Source organism: Pseudophryne corroboree, unplaced genomic scaffold, assembly GCF_028390025.1.
Source record: "Pseudophryne corroboree isolate aPseCor3 unplaced genomic scaffold, aPseCor3.hap2 scaffold_553, whole genome shotgun sequence".
Taxonomy (NCBI): domain Eukaryota; kingdom Metazoa; phylum Chordata; class Amphibia; order Anura; family Myobatrachidae; genus Pseudophryne; species Pseudophryne corroboree.
In genome coordinates, this window is record NW_026970153.1 from 275278 (window position 1) to 293498 (window position 18221).

The following is an 18221-nucleotide window of genomic DNA, read 5'->3' on the forward strand; positions in this document are numbered from 1 at the left end:
GCTGGGCCCATAACCCAGAGGTAGGCAGATTGAAACTATCCTTTGCTATATGCATTTTTTTTGTTAATTAAAGTAATCCAAAACTGGGATGGATATTTTTGCTCTTTTATTTTTACTTAAAGTACAATAACTTTTACCATTTTAATTTGTTTTAATAGTATATTGACAGTATTGTTTTCTTTCAAAAATCCACTTAATTTTCTTTACCCTATTATTAAAATGGTAATTGACAAAAACAAACTACATTGTCACCAGAAGAGCAATACAAAATGTACAAGTGATATATTAAAATCATCTTTCCAGGTTGAATTTCAATGATGCATTGGGGCAACGATTTTGTGAGAAACATCTTCACCCTTAAATAAAGATTTTCTTAATTCCTTACCTGTGTGCTAATTAGATATCACCTTGTTTTCACATTAAACAGACTTCCACATGAGAAAGCAGCAAGGATGCAGTGGCGTTAATGTTTCCTGGTGTCAACCTGTATTATTTCAGTAGACATTGAAATGAGGATGCATCTTGCTGCCTTTCCAATGAAGCAAGTTTAATTTAGTAATAGGTGAAAAAATATCCTTACAAAGGTGTTAATCAGAGACTTGGCTTTGTGGACACTTTTCAGAGAACAAATTTGTTAGCATAAAAATAAAGCCAGAAAATGAAGAGCTGTTTAATCACTCAATTGGATTTTTCTGCCAGCATATTTTTTTTCTCTGCAACCTACTGCTAAATTGTGCTTCCTAGCTGTTTTTATAAAATCACTGAATCAAATCTAACTCTGATTACATCAGGGAAGGCCAGGTACCCACACCATAACAGGGCGTTTGAAATTTTGACTTGTCTACTTAAATATCACCAAAATCCGATCACAAGGTCAATTACATCCCTGGGTGGGATTGAACCACCAACCTTTTGGTTAATAGCCGAACACACTAACCGATTGCGCCACAGAGACACTTTGCAAAAAGTACATACTGACAAAGGCTAATAAGCATTCATCTAGAACGTTTCCTAGAAAAACTTTAAAAAGTCAATAATCTGGAGAGTTTTTGTAAGATGTTTCTTCCATCAACCAACGAAGAAACACATTGGTACTTTCCCATGATGAGTGAGTGCTTCAGGATCTCTTGCACTTACATGTGCAGCAGAGTACTGCAATGGAAGCATGCTGGGCCGATAACCCAGAGGTAGGCAGATTGAAACTATCCTCTGCTATATGCATTTTTTTTTAATTAAAGTAATCCAAAATTGGGATTGATATTTTAGCTCTTTTAATTTTACTTAAAGTACAATAACTTTTACCATTTTAATTTGTTTAATAGTATATTGACAGTATTGTTTTCTTTCAAAAATCCACTTAATTTTCTTTACCCTATTATTAAAATGGTAATTGACAAAAACAAACTACATTGTCACCAGAAGAGCAATACAAAATGTACAAGTGATATATTAAAATCATCTTTCCAGGTTGAATTTCAATGATGCATTGGGGCAACGATTTTGTGAGAAACATCTTCACCCTTAAATAAAGATTTTCTTAATTCCTTACCTGTGTGCTAATTAGATATCACCTTGTTTTCACATTAAACAGACTTCCACATGAGAAAGCAGCAAGGATGCAGTGGCGTTAATGTTTCCTGGTGTCAACCTGTATTATTTCAGTAGACATTGAAATGAGGATGCATCTTGCTGCCTTTCCAATGAAGCAAGTTTAATTTAGTAATAGGTGAAAAACCATCCTTACAAAGGTGTTAATCAGAGACTTGGCTTTGTGGACACTTTTCAGAGAACAAATTTGTTAGCATAAAAATAAAGCCAGAAAATGAAGAGCTGTTTAATCACTCAATTGGATTTTTCTGCCAGCATATTTTTTTTCTCTGCAACCTACTGCTAAATTGTGCTTCCTAGCTGTTTTTATAAAATCACTGAATCAAATCTAACTCTGATTACATCAGGGAAGGCCAGGTACCCACACCATAACAGGGCGTTTGAAATTTTGACTTGTCTACTTAAATATCACCAAAATCCAATCACAAGGTCAATTACATCCCTGGGTGGGATTGAACCACCAACCTTTTGGTTAATAGCCGAACACACTAACCGATTGCGCCACAGAGACACTTTGCAAAAAGTACATACTGACAAAGGCTAATAAGCATTCATCTAGAACGTTTCCTAGAAAAACTTTAAAAAGTCAATAATCTGGAGAGTTTTTGTAAGATGTTTCTTCCATCAACCAACGAAGAAACACATTGGTACTTTCCCATGATGAGTGAGTGCTTCAGGATCTCTTGCACTTACATGTGCAGCAGAGTACTGTAATGGAAGCATGCTGGGCCGATAACCCAGAGGTAGGCAGATTGAAACTATCCTCTGCTATATGCATTTTTTTTTAATTAAAGTAATCCAAAATTGGGATTGATATTTTAGCTCTTTTAATTTTACTTAAAGTACAATAACTTTTACCATTTTAATTTGTTTAATAGTATATTGACAGTATTGTTTTCTTTCAAAAATCCACTTAATTTTCTTTACCCTATTATTAAAATGGTAATTGACAAAAACAAACTACATTGTCACCAGAAGAGCAATACAAAATGTACAAGTGATATATTAAAATCATCTTTCCAGGTTGAATTTCAATGATGCATTGGGGCAACGATTTTGTGAGAAACATCTTCACCCTTAAATAAAGATTTTCTTAATTCCTTACCTGTGTGCTAATTAGATATCACCTTGTTTTCACATTAAACAGACTTCCACATGAGAAAGCAGCAAGGATGCAGTGGCGTTAATGTTTCCTGGTGTCAACCTGTATTATTTCAGTAGACATTGAAATGAGGATGCATCTTGCTGCCTTTCCAATGAAGCAAGTTTAATTTAGTAATAGGTGAAAAAATATCCTTACAAAGGTGTTAATCAGAGACTTGGCTTTGTGGACACTTTTCAGAGAACAAATTTGTTAGCATAAAAATAAAGCCAGAAAATGAAGAGCTGTTTAATCACTCAATTGGATTTTTCTGCCAGCATATTTTTTTTCTCTGCAACCTACTGCTAAATTGTGCTTCCTAGCTGTTTTTATAAAATCACTGAATCAAATCTAACTCTGATTACATCAGGGAAGGCCAGGTACCCACACCATAACAGGGCGTTTGAAATTTTGACTTGTCTACTTAAATATCACCAAAATCCGATCACAAGGTCAATTACATCCCTGGGTGGGATTGAACCACCAACCTTTTGGTTAATAGCCGAACACACTAACCGATTGCGCCACAGAGACACTTTGCATGTCAACTGAGGAAGCACAAGGGAACTGCAGGGAGACCACATATTTTCAGATGAACATGAGAGGGCGGAAGGCTGCCTAATACTGAAGCACCCTCAAACATCAAACCATATGCAACAACTAGTACAAGCATTCCTGGGGAAAGGTCTGCAGCAGACGGATTTGCATACGGTGATGTCATCCAAGCAATGGGCATAGTTGGCTGCAACCCTCGTCTGCATATGAAAAGAGAAAATGGTCACGCAGGGCATGGCGGCCTTTGTGGGGTTGCGCTTGGATGACCCCTAGATCGCTTTATACACCCCCATCAGTGTGGGGCTCATGTTGGCCATGCCCAAGCCCCTGAAGCATTCAAGCTGATTTCTTGCAGCAGCTGGACCCAGTAACAGCTCCAGAGTTGCTCTACAAGACAAGTAAAAGGGTGTGAGCCCTGCAGCACCACCTGTAGTTTGCATACACACATATATAGGACAGCATCTCTTATATGCCCCAGGGGCAATAAAATAGTAGCCTTATCTAGGGTATCCGTCCATGCCGCTACAGCACTACACACCCAGGCCGACGCAATTGCCGGTCTGAGTAAGGTACCTGAATGTGTATAAATGGACTTCAGGGTAATCTCCTGTTTGCGGTCAGCAGACTCTTTGAGGGTAGCCGTATCCTGGGACGGGAGGGCTACCTTCTTGGATAAGCGTGTTAATGCTTTGTCCACCCAAGGGGAGGATTCCCATCGTAACCTATCCGTTGATGGGAAAGGGGAATCCTTTTGGAAATCTGCAGGAGATTCCCAAGCTTTTTCACATAACTCGTTCAGCTCGTGTGAGGGGGGAAAGGTTACCTCAGGCTTCTTTCCCTTGTACATATGTACCCTCTTGTCAGGGATAGGGGGCTCCTCTGTGATGTGCAAAACATCTTTTATTGCCATAATCATATATCAAATGTATTTTGCCAATTTTGGCTGTAACTTTGCATCATCGTAATCGACACTGGAGTCAGAATCCGTGTCGGTATCTGTGTCAACAATCTGGATAGTGGGCGCTTATGAGACCCTGACAGTCCCTGCGACATAGGATTAGGCATTGGTTGAGACCCTGACTGTCCCAAAGCTTCTGCCTTGTCTAATCTTTTGTGCAATGAGTTTACACTAGCATTTAAAACATTCCACATATCCATCCAATCAGGTGTCGGCGGAGACACCACGTTCATTTGCTCCCGCTCCTCTCTAATATAGCCTTCTTCCTCAGACATGTCGACACACGCGTACCGACACACCACACACACAGGGAATACTTTTACTGAAGACATTTCCCCCACAAGGCCCTTTGGAGAGACAGAGAGAGAGTATGCCAGCACATACCCCAGCGCTATATAACCCAGGAATAGCACAGTAACTTAATGTTTGAACAATCGGTGAGGGGGAACATCTTGAAACCCCAGTTTGTACCCTTGGGACACTATTTGTAAAACACACGAGTCCATGTCCGAATGAATCCAGAACTGACTGAAGAGTTTTAGACGTGCCCCCACTGGTGCGGGCTCCTGCAAGAGAGCCCCAGCGTCATGCAGTGGATTTGGCAGAAGCAGAGGATGATCTCTGCTCCTGCGATCTTGAAGAGGATGCAGACCTCTTCTCTCTTCTCCTTCCTCTACCTGCAAAGAAAGGGGAATCTTAACTTCTTGCATATCTATTGGGCCGAAATGACTGCATCAGATAATGATGCGTCTTCATCCGTTGGGAGGGAACATAGGGCAAGAAGGTTGACTTACCTGCGGGAGCTGCCGAGATCAAATTAACTAGGCAGTCACCAAACAAGGCTTCACCTTCATAGGGAAGAGACTCCCTTTCTTCTTGGAGTCAGCATCAGCATTCTCTTGGTGAATCCACAATGCCCTCCTATCCGACACTGCCATGAAATTGGCCCGTGAACTCAAGAGTCCTATATCCCTTGCAGTCTCACGTAAGTATGCTGAAGTGTCCTTGATATGATACAACGTAAGGAGTATCCCATCTCTCCAGGGTATCTATATCGGATGACAAGGTATTCGACCAATTCTTGAATACTACTACTCACCCATGCACATGTAATGGCAGGTCTAAGTAATGTACCCGTGGTTACATAACTAGAAATAATGTAGCTTCCAGCATACGATCCGCTGGATTTGTGACAGGGCCCCGTGCAGAACAGGGGGTGACTCCCACTTTATTCTGTCCGCGGCGGGAAATGAATAAACAACCAGAATCCTTTTGGGGATTTGAAACCATCTTGTCGAGCTGGCCCAGACTTTCTCAAACAGAGATGGAGGAACGTTACATCAGCTTTCATTATATATCTATATATACATACATATAGACCCCTTTGTCAGGAACTGCAGGGTCTTCAGTGATTTTAATATGTCCTTAATATCCACAATCATGTACTGAATGCTCCTTGCCAATATTGGATCTAATCAGGAAACATTATGGTCGACATAAGTATCAGTATCCGTGTCAGTATCAGTGTGTAGTAACTGGGCAAAATAACATTTTTGCGACCCAGCGGGGCCTGAGGGAAAAGAAACATAGCCATGAATATCACATCTATTCTCTAAGTCTGTGTCTGGGACACAGATTTATCCAACCTTACTCTGATATTACTGAAACATTTACCCAGTCAGTTATTGGTGGTGCCAACAGGGCCACCATCATATGTCTGCATTCCTAATATAGTTTCCTCTTGGGAAAAACATTCAGCCACCGACATGTTGACACACATATACCAAGTACCCACAGACACACCGGCTTATGGGGGACAGACCGTCAGTAAATCTGTCAGAGGGACACAGAGGATTTTTCAGCTCACAATCCAGCGCCAAAAGTACACAGTCTGGGAAATAATAAACTCTATAGTGATAGACTTGTAATGCTCTAAAGATGTTCTGGTGAGGTGAGGAAGAAGCCCCGCCGCTGTAATGGCGCGTATCTGTCCCGCTCAGAAATAATTAATTACGCTAGCGGGGTAAGGACAGTGCCCAGGCACTAATGTCCACTTTTTCCAGCCTTTTGTGAGGAATTTATGCTGCCCAGGGTGCCCCCCCCCCCCCCCGTGCCCTGCACCCTGCAGTGCCTGTGTTTGTGTGGGAGCATGGCGCGCAGCGTTCCGCTCGCTGCTCGGTACCTCAGAATGCCGTCACTGGAGAAGAAGTCTTCTGTTCTTCTGCTACTCACCTGTCTTCTGGCTCTGTAAGGGGGTGACGGCAGGCTGCGGGAGTGTGCATCTAGGCGTACCCAGCGATCAGCACCCTCAGGAGCTAATGGTGTCCTGTCAGCCTGAAGCAGAGCCATTGAACTCACTAGAAGTTGGTCATACTTCTCTCCCCTAAGTCCCACGAAGCAGGGAGACTGTTGCCAGCAGCCTCCCTGAAAATAAAAAAAACTAACAAGTCTTTTCAGAGAAACTCAGTAGAGCTCCCCTGTAGTGCATCCAGTATCACTGCGCACAATACTAAAACTGGAGTCTGGAGGAGGGGCATAGAGGGAGGAGACAGTTCACACCCTTTGAAAGTCTTAAAGTGCCCATGTCTCCTGCGGATCCCGTCTATACCCCATGGTTCTTAATGTGACCCCAGCATCCTCTAGGACGTATGAGAAAACAAATAACGCACACACGAGGAGGAGAGAACTAAGGAAGCTATAAGGAGAAGAGGGGAGGGAGGGGGGGTTGAAAGGTAAGGTAGTAAAGGCATATTGGATAAACTACAACCTTATACATATTCATTAATGTACCAGTAGTTAGAAGTAGAAGAGCTCTAACAGAAACCACAAAGCTTATCTAAAGCCACACCACACTGGATATGCCCAATCTCATTTGATTTTTGAAGCAAAGCAGTATTGGACTTTGTTAATACATGGATGGGAGACTGCTTGGTAGTATCAGATTCTTTAGGTGTTTTTAAACTACCAACACCATTTTCTTGGTACATTTAATTTTTACATGTATTCTTTTATGTACCAGAAGTTAGAAGTAGAAGAGCTGTAACAGAAACCACCAGCTCATCTACAGCCACAGCACACTGGATTTGCCCAATCTCTCCTGATCATGGAAGCTGAGCAGTGTTGGTCCTGGTTTTAGTACTTGGATGGGAGACCACAAGGAAATACCAGGAGCTGTGTGTATTTTTACAATACTAACACCGTTCTCTTGATGCATTCCATTTTGAAACATTGGGGCAGATCTATTAAGCCTGGTGAACTGATAAAGTGCAAGGTGATAAAGTACCAGCCAGTCAGCTCCTAACTGTCATTTTTCAAACCCAGCCTGTGACATGGCAATTAGGAGCTGATTGGCTGGTACTTTATCACCATACAAATGATCATTTCACCAGGTTTAATAAATCGGCTGCTTACTCATTTATGTACGAGTAGTTAGAAGTAGAAGAACTCTAACAGAAACCACTAAGCTCATCTACAGCCACACCACACTGTATATGCCCAATATCACCTGATTTTAGGCCTGGTTTGTTCTTGGATGTGAGACCACCTGGGAATACCAGGTGCTGTAGGTAGTTTTATACTACCAACACCGTTCTCTTGATGCATTCCATTTTGAAACATTGGGGCAGATCTATTAAGCCTGGTGAACTGATAAAGTGCAAGGTGATAAAGTACCAGCCAGTCAGCTCCTAACTGTCATTTTTCAAACCCAGCCTGTGACATGGCAATTAGGAGCTGATTGGCTGGTACTTTATCACCATGCAAATTATCATTTCACCAGGTTTAATAAATCGGCTGCTTACTCATTTATGTACGAGTAGTTAGAAGTAGAAGAACTCTAACAGAAACCACTAAGCTCATCTACAGCCACACCACACTGTATATGCCCAATATCACCTGATTTTAGGCCTGGTTTGTTCTTGGATGTGAGACCACCTGGGAATACCAGGTGCTGTAGGTAGTTTTATACTACCAACACCGTTCTCTTGATGCATTATATTTTGAAACTTATTCATTGATGTACCAGTAGTTAGAAGTAGAAGTTAGAAACAGCAAAAATCATCTACAGCCGCATCACACTGGATATGTCCAATCTCATCTGATGTTGGAAGCTAAGCAGTGTTGTGCCTGGTTAGTTTTTGGATTTCAGGTCCTGCCTTCTGGTTTGGCCACGGCACCTCGGAATTTCACCAAGGTCATGGCCGTGATGACGACCCTTCACCATCGGTGGACCAGGGAGGAATCTCTCCTCCCGATAAACATTCTGGAATTGCGGGCAGTGTTCAATTCATTGACACTGGCCCTGCCTCTAGTACAGAACAGGCCTGTTCAAGTACAATCGGACAACGACACCACGGTAGTGTACAAAAATCATCAAGGCGGCACTCGAAATTGCATGGCAAAGCTGGAAGTATCAAAAATCCTCAGTTGGGTAGAACGTCATCTGCCAGCAATATCGGCAGTGTTCATTCCCGGAGTCCTCAACTGGGAAGCGGATTTCCTCAGTCGTCAGTACGTTCACGCTGGAGAGTGGAGAGGCCGCAGCAGAAATGTCTGCACTGGTGTCAGTAGGTGACTGAGGCAGGGATGACTGGGAGATAGTGGGTGACTGAAGCATGTATGACTGGGAGATAGTGGGTGACTGAGGCCGGGGTGACTGGGAAATAGTCAGTGACTAAGGCAGGGGTGATAGGGATATAGTGGATGACTGTGGCAGGGGTGACAGGGACAGTAGGAGACTGAGGCAGGGGTGACAGGGATAGTGGGTGACTGAGGCAGGGGTGATAGGGTGACAGTGGGTGACTGAGGCAGAGGTGACAGGGATAGTGGGTGACTGAGGTAGGGGTGATATGGAGATAGTGGTTGACTGAGGCAGGGGTGACAGAGATAGTGGGTGACTAAAGCAGGGGTGACTGGTATAGTGGGTGACTGAGGCAGGGGTCGCAGGTATAGTGGTTAACTGAGGCAGCGGTGACTGGGAGATAGTGGGTAACTGGGGCAGGGGTGACAGGGAAAGTGTGTGACTCAGGCAGGGGTGATAGGGAGATAGTGGGCAGCAGATCACTGCCTCGCTGACAGCAGCACATCCCTGCTTCACTGACAGCAGCACATCCCTGCCTCATTGACAGCAGCACATACCTGCCTCACTTATAGCAGCACATCCCTGCCTCACTGGCAGCAGCAGATCCCTGCCTCACTGGCAGCAGCAGATCACTGCTTCACTGACAGCAGCACATCCCTGCCTCACTGGCAGCAGCAGATCCCTGCCTTACTGACAGCTGTATATAGGGCCTAATTCAGACCTGATCTCTGCTGTGCATATTCACACAACAGGAGATCAGGTCTGAAGTGTGTGTGTGTGTGTGTGTGCGTGCTGGTGCCGCAGTGCGATCAGCATCTCTGCCCAGTGAGCGCCTCTGCCAACACATACTTATCTTGCATATGAGATCTCTTGATCATGAAGATAGTTCTCACAGGGTGAGGTTCATCCATTACATTTTAAAGTAGGAAGGTACAAATTACATATTCAAATTACATATATGTGCTGGATTCAAATGTTTTCCCCCCTTCCTTTCTCAATTGTGCCCATCAGCAGCTATTCTAATGTTGCTGCCAATGGGTGTGACACATTCATTTCTTCTGTGGGGTACACTGGACTCCACAAGGATTCACATTGGGGTGTAGAGTAGGATCTTGATCTGAGGCACCAACAGGCTCAAAGCTTTTGACTGTTCCCAAGATGCTCAGCGCCCCCTGCTCTATAACCTCGCTTCCATGAACAGGGAGCTCAGTTTGTAGTTGGTGCCTTCAGTAGCAGGACACTTAACAGGGGGCTGCCTCAGGCAGCCTATACTTAGCTATTAATTTTGACAAGAAAAGAAGAACTTTTTTTATAAGAATGTACAAGGGCTGCAGCAGGCTAGGTCTAATAGACATCTTTACTGCAGCTCCATCACTCCCAGCGGCGCAGTATACTCCCGTGCCCTGGTTGCTGGGTCACTGCAGCGGAGGCTCCGGTTTCTTCCTAAGGTCAGTCACACACACACCGCCCTCCGGGATCACGAGGCCGCTGATGAAAGGGAGGTAAGGGGCTTCTGTGCCCACACTATACCGTGATCCAGCGTGGCAGTAGGGGGCGGGCCGTGTGCGCACTGGCGTGGACACTGATTACTGGGCAGCCGCTCCACTAGCCACCAGGGACAGTTAAGGAGCACAGCTCTGGGGGTTTTTCTCCTATATTAACCCCATTTTGTACTACCTGCAGTGCATTGTGATAGGTAATAGAGCCTGATTCAGGTTGGATTGCAATCACAATAAGCAATCCAACTGCAAAAATTGCTAAGAGCATACGCATGCGCCTGCATTTTCTGTGACTGTCAATCGGTGCGGGGGGGGGGTCAGCAACACTCCATTTCAAAGTCGGAGATGGAGCGGTGCGGGGGCAGGGCTTCAACGGAGAAACAGGAGGCGTGGTCAGAGCGGCTGCATGACATCACATGCAGCCGTTGCGATCACAAAAATGGTGGCGGCTTCCTGCGCACACGTACAGTCTGCACCAACAGGAGGCTAACCCATTTTTTATGATCACGCTGAACTGCACTGAGACTGCAATTTCAGCGTGGTCAAGAAGGGAGGCGGCATGCTGGGTGGCCATGCCCTGTGATGGGTGGCCCCAGCATGCGAACCAAAGGATTGCAAATTCTGTTACTTAGCAGAATTTGCAATCCTTACTGAATTAGGCCATTGATTACAAAATTGTAAACAATATTTGAAGTTTTTCTTCAGGGACTAACACAAAAGATGCTTGGGGCTACTAACACATGGGTAAGCCACGTAAAGCTTCCCATGGGTCAGTGGCATCACAACGGGGTTGCGGCACACACCCGAGTGTCACCCGCCAAGTGGGGTGACACCAAAGTGCCGGCTCTTCTTCAGTGACAGAATATGGGTGTTTCACTGTGACATTACGTGCAACACCCAGTTTCTGTCACTGTGCAGGAGCCAGCACCACTCACACACTAGTCCCCGGGTACAGCCCCCAACCCCCGGGATACCCGCAGCAACAAAATGGTGATTCAGGCCACGCCCCTACCTATGAGACCATGCCTCCTTTTTACCATTGCGCTGCTTATCTGCGCGCACTGCATTACAATCTCCCTCGCCGCCTCTCTGGGTGTCACCAGTGATAGTGACACCTCTGCCATGCTTGTAGCAGCTGGTCCTAAGATCTACGCCTCCAGCCCTGAGTGTTTTCCCTTGTGACTTGTTGATCATCATAGCGAAGCAGATGCTTACAGAAAACTGCAGGGGCTTAGATTGAAAAGAAAAACATTGACGAACCCATCATTTCAGCGACAGGGTCTGCCACTCGACTGACTGAAATGACTGGTTGGTTTGGGCCCCCACCAAAAAAGAATCAATCAATCTCTCCTTGCACAAACTGGCTCTACAGAGGCAAGATGTCCACCTCATCATCCTCCGATTCCTCACCCCTTTCACTGTGTACATCCCCCTCCTCACAGATTATTAATTCGTCCCCACTGGAATCCACCATCTCAGATCCCTGTGTACTTTCTGGAGGCAATTGCTGGTGAATGTCTCCACGGAGGAATTGATTATAATTAATTTTGATGATCATCATCTTCTCCACATTTTCTGGAAGTAACCTTGTACGCCGATTGCTGACAAGGTGAGCGGCCGCACTAAACACTCTTTCGGAGTACACACTGGAGGGAGGGCAACTTAGGTAGAATAAAGCCAGTTTGTGCAAGGGCCTCCAAATTGCCTCTTTTTCTCCACCATTCTTTCAAAGGTGACAGAATCATATGCAGTGACAGTAGACGACATGTCAGTAATCGTTGCCAGGTCCTTCAGTCTGGACCAGATGTCAGCACTCACTCCAGACTGCCCTGCATCACCGCCAGCGGGTGGGCTCGGAATTCTTAGCCTTTTCCTCGCACCCCCAGTTGCGGGAGAATGTGAAGGAGGAGCTGTTGACGGGTCACGTTCCGCTTGACTTGACAATTTTCTCACCAGCAGGTCTTTGAACCTCTGCAGACTTGTGTCTGCCGGAAAGAAAGATACAATGTAGGTTTTAAATCTAGGATCGAGCACGGCGGCCAAAATGTAGTGCTCTGATTTCAACAGATTGAATCCTGGTTAAGCAAATTAAGGGCTCCATCCACAAGTCCCACATGCCTAGTTGAATCGCTCTGTTTTAGCTCCTCCTTCAATGTCTCCAGCTTCTTCTGCAAAAGCCTGATGAGGGGAATGACCTGACTCAGGCTGGCAGTGTCTGAACTGACTTCACGTGTGGAAAGTTCAAAGGGTTGCAGAACCTTGCACAACGTTGAAATCATTCTCCACTGCGCTTGAGTCAGGTGCATTCCCCCTCCTTTGCCTATATCATGGGCAGATGTATAGGCTTGAATGGCCTTTTGCTGCTCCTCCATCCTCTGAAGCATATAGAGGGTTGAATTCCACCTCGTTACCACCTCTTGCTTCAGATGATGGCAGGGCAGGTTCAGGAATGTTTGGTGGTGCTCCAGTCTTCGGCATGCGGTGGCTGAAGGCAGAAAGTGGCCCGCAATTCTTCGGGCCACCGACAGCATCTCTTGCACGCCCCTGTCGTTTTTTAAATAATTCTGCACCACCAAGTTTAATGTATGTGCAAAACATGGGACGTGCTGGAATTTGCCCAGATGTAATGCACGCACAATATTGGTGGCGTTGTCCGATGTCACAAATCCCCAGGAGAGTTCAATTGGGGTAAGCCATTCTGCGATGATGTTCCTCAGTTTCCGTAAGAGGTTGTCAGCTGTGTGCCTCTTATGGAAAGCGGTGATACAAAGCGTAGCCTGCCTAGGAACGAGTTGGCAATTGCGAGATGCTGCTACTGGTGCCGCCGCTGCTGTTCTTGCTGCGGGAGGCAATACATCTACCCAGTGGGCTGTCACAGTCATATAGTCCTGAGTCTGCCCTGCTCCACTTAACCACAGACAAGTGGACATTGGGTACAACTGCATTTTTTAGGACACTGGTGACTCTTTTTCTGAGGTCTGTGTACATTTTCGGTATCGCCTGCCTAGAGAAATGGAACCTAGAGGGTATTTGGTACCGGGGACACAGTACCTCAATCAAGTCTCTAGTTGCCTCTAAATTAACGATGGATACCGGAACCACGTTTCTCACCACCCAAACCTGAGTTATCCGCTTTGCAGCAGGATGACTGCTGTGATATTTCATCTTCCTCGCAAAGGACTGTTGGACAGTCAATTGCTTACTGGAAGAAGTACAAGTGGTCTTCCGACTTCCCCTCTGGGATGACGATCGACTCCCAGCAGCAACAACAGCAGCGCCAGCAGCAGTAGGCGTTACACTCAAGGATGCATCGGAGGAATCCCAGGCAGGAGAGGACTCGTCAGACTTGCCAGTGACATGGCCTGCAGGACTATTGGCTCTCCTGTCTAAGGAGGAAATTGACACTGAGGGAGTTGGTGGTGTGGTTTGCAGGAGCTTGGTTACAAGAGGAAGGGATTTAGTGGTTAGTGGACTGCTTCCGCTGTCATCCAAAGTTTTTGAACTTGTCACTGACTTATGATGAATGCGCTGCAGGTGACATATAAGGGAGGATGTTCCGAGGTGGTTAACGTCCTTATCCCTACTTATTACAGCTTGACAAAGGCAACACACGGCTTGACACCTGTTGTCCGCATTTGTGTACAGGATGCATACCTTCATGTCCCCATTTATCCACCTCATCAGGCGTAACTCAGATTTGCGGTACAGGACTGTCATTGCCAATTTCAGACGTTGCTGTTTGGTCTCTCCATGGCCCTGAGAATTTTCACCAAGGTAATGGCGGAAATGATGGTGCTCCTGTGCAAGCAAGGTGTCACAATTATCCCGTACTTGGGCGATCTCATAAAAGCGAGATCAAGAGAGCAGTTGCTGAACAGCGTATCACTTTCACTGAAAGTGTTACAGCAACACGGCTGGATTCTCAATATCCCGAAGTCGCAGTTGATTCCTACTACTCGTCTGTCTTTCTTGGGCATGATTCTGGACACAGACCAGAAGAGGGTTTATCTCCTGATAGAAAAGGCCCAGGAACTCATGACTCTTGTCAGGAACCTATTGAAACCAAAACAGGTGTCAGTGCATCACTGCACTCGAGTCCTGGGAAAGATGGTGGCATCATACGAGGCCATTCCATTCGGCAGGTTCCATGCGAGGACTTTCCAATGGGACCTACTGGACAAGTGGTCCGGGTCACATTTACAGATGCATTGGTTGATCACCCTGTCCCCCAGGGTCAGGGTATCACTCTTGTGGTGGCTGCAGAGTGCTCACCTTCTCGAGGGACGCAGATTCAGCATTCAGGGCTGGATCCTGGTGACCACAGACGCAAGCCTCCAAGGTTGGGGAGCAGTCACACAGGGAAGAAATTTCCAAGGTCTTTGGTCAAGTCAAGAGACTTGTCTTCACATCAACATCCTGGAACTAAGGGCCATATACAATGCCCTACGTCAAGCGGAGACCTTACTTTGCGACCAACCGGTTCTGATCCAGTCAGACAACGTCACCGCAGTGGCTCATGTAAACCGCCAAGGCGGCACAAGAAGCAGAGTGGCGATGGCACAAGCCACCAGAATTCTTCGCTGGGTGGAGAATCACGCAAGCGCACTGTCAGCAGTGTTCATTCCGGGAGTGGACAACTGGGAAGCAGACATCCTCAGCAGACACGACCTACATCCGGGAGAGTGGGGACTTCATCAGGAAGTCTTTGCACAGATTACAAGTCGGTGGGAACTGCCACAGATAGACATGATGCCGTCCCGGCTCAACAAAAAGCTACAGAGGTATTGCGCAAGGTCAAGAGACCCTCAGGCAGTAGCTGTAGACGCCCTAGTGACACCGTGGGTGTTCCGGTCGGTCTATGTATTTCCTCCTCTTCCTCTCATACCCAAGGTGTTGAGGATAATAAGACAAAGAGGAGTGAGAACAATCCTCATTGTTCCAGATTGGCCACGGAGGACCTGGTATCCGGATCTGCAGGAAATGCTCACAGAAGATCTGTGGCCTCTCCCTCTAAGACAGGACCTGTTGCATCAGGGGCCCTGTCTGTTCCAAGACTTACCGCGGCTGCGTTTGACGGCATGGCGGTTGAATGCCGGATCCTAGCATTCCGGTTGAGGTCATCCCTACGCTGATAAAGGCTAGGAAGGATGTAACGTTAAAACATTACACCGTATATGGCGAAATTATGTTTCTTGGTGTGAGGCCAGGAATGCTCCTACGGAAGAATTCCATCTGGGCCGTTTCCTTCACTTCCTACAAACTGGAGTGAATTTGGGCCTAAAATTAGGCTCTATTAAGGTCCAGATTTCGGCCTTATCCATTTTCTTTCAAAAAGAATTGGCTTCTCTTCCAGAAGTTCAGACTTTTGTAAAAGGAGTGCTGCATATTCAGCCTCCTTTTGTGCCTCCGGTGGCACCTTGGGACCTTAACGTGGTGTTAAGTTTTCTAAAATTACACTGGTTTGAACCACTTAAACAGTGGAGTTAAAATATCTCACATGGAAGGTGGTCATGTTATTAGCCTTGGCTTCGGCTAGGCGAGTGTCGGAATTAGCGGCTTTGTCACATAAAAGCCCATATTTGGTATTCCATGTGGATAGAGCGGAATTGCAGACCCGTCCTCAATTCCTACCAAAAGTGGTCTCATCTTTTCATATGAACCAACCTATTGTGGTGCCTGTGGCTACGCGTGACTTGGAGGATTCCGAGTTACTTGATGTGGTTAGGGCTTTGAAAATTTACGTGGCCAGGACGGCTAGAGTCAGGAAAACTGAAGCGCTGTTTGTCCTGTATGCAACCAACAAGATTGGTGCCCCTGCTTCAAAGCAGGCTATTGCTCGCCGGATTTGTAACACGATTCAGCAAGCGCATTCTATGGCTGGATTGCAGTTACTGAAATCGGTCAAGGCCCATTCCACGAGGAAAGTGGGCTCTTCTTGGGCGGCTGCCCGAGGGGTCTCGGCACTACAGCTGTGTCAAGCTGCTACTTGGTCGGGTTCACACACCTTTGCAAAATACTATAAGTTTGATACCCTGGCTGAGGAGGAACTCATGTTTGCTCAATCGGTGCTGCAGAGTCATCCGCACTCTCCCGCCCGTTTTGGAGCATTGGTATAATCCCCATGGTCCTTACGGAGTCCCCAGCATCCTCTAGGACGTTAGAGAAAATAAGATTTTAAACCTACTGGTAAATCTTTTTCTCGTAGTCCGTAGAGGATGCTGGGCGCCCGTCCCAAGTGCGGACTACTTCTGCAATACTTGTATATAGTTATTGCTTCAATAAGGGTTATGTTATAGTTGCATCGGTCCTGCACTGATGCTATGTTGTTTTTTCATACTGATAACTGGGTAGTTTATCACAAGTTATACGGTGTGATTGGTGTGGCTGGTATGAATCTTGCCCTGGATTAACAAAATCCTTTCCTCATACTGTCCGTCTCCTCTGGGCACAGTTTCTCTAACTGTGGCATAGAGGGAGGAGCCAGTGCACACCCAGAACTAAAGTCTTTCTTAAAGTGCCCATGTCTCCTGTGGAGCCCGTCTATCCCCATGGTCCTTACGGAGTCCCCAGCATCCTCTACGGACTACGAGAAAAAGATTTACCGGTAGGTTTAAAATCTTATTTTCTACTTTATTCTTTTCTATCCTAGTTTATTACGACCAACTCTCATCCAAGGAGTTTGATATTCTACTACCTGCATGCAATTTAAATTGCTTAAATTGTTTATATGGTTGATTTGTCCTTCACAATCCATAATCTGCAACTTGGATGTACTTGTGTCATTGAAAATCTTATAATAAAAATGTATATACAGATACTCAACCTGTATATTAAAAAAAAAAAAAAGTTATAAGACATATGCATTCAATATTTGAAGAAACAAAATAAAATAAAGCTATCTATTGGGTTTCACTAACAAGCACATTGGAAGACTTGACTACTGTTAAAAGACATGCATTACATGGTATAGAGCCACAAACCACAATGTAGTAAAATAAAAACAAACTTACATGTGTATCAAACCTATGTGAGGCTTACATTGATAGTGCAAGATCAACACTCTATCAACTGTGCAAACTAGACTGCACATAAATGCCATAAAATTTATCTGAGATTTTAGTAAATAAGGCCCGTTGCTGTCCGGGTCACGCAGCCGTCACGGCCCGCCCCCATACGGTCCGGTCATGTCTGCGTTGTCCTGACTGTGCCCCCAAAATGGCGGCACAACGCCGCTGGCCCGACTCCTCCTGCCCAGTGACCGCCTCTGCCTGTCAATCAGGCAGAGGCGCTCACTGGGCAGAGATGCTGATCGCATCTCTGGCATGTGCCGGTGCACTGCGGCACCAGCACACACGCACTTCAGACCTGATCTCCTGTTGTGTGAATATGCACAGCAGGGATCAGGTCTGAATTAGGCCCTATATACAGCTGTCAGTAAGGCAGGGATGTGCTGCTGCCAGTGAGGCAGGGATGTGCTGCTGGTAGTGAAGCAGTGATGTGCTGCTGTCAGCGAAGCAGTGCTGTGCTGCTGTCAGCGAGACAGGGATGTGCTGCTGTCAGCGAGGCAGGGATGTGCTGCTGTCAGCGAAGCAGGGATGTGCTGCTGTCAGCGAAGCAGGGATGTGCTGCTGTCAGCGAAGCAGGGATGTGCTGCTGTCAGCGAGGCAGGGATGTGCTGCTGTCAGCGAGGCAGGGATGTGCTGCTGTCAGCGAGGCAGGGATGTGCTGCTATAAGTGAGGTAGGGATGTGCTGCTGTCATTGAAGCAGGAATGTGCTGCTGCAGTGAGGCAGAGATATGCAGCCCACTATCTCCCTATCACCCCTGCCTGAGTCACACACTTTCCCTGTCACCCCTGCCTCAGTTACCCACTATCTCCCAG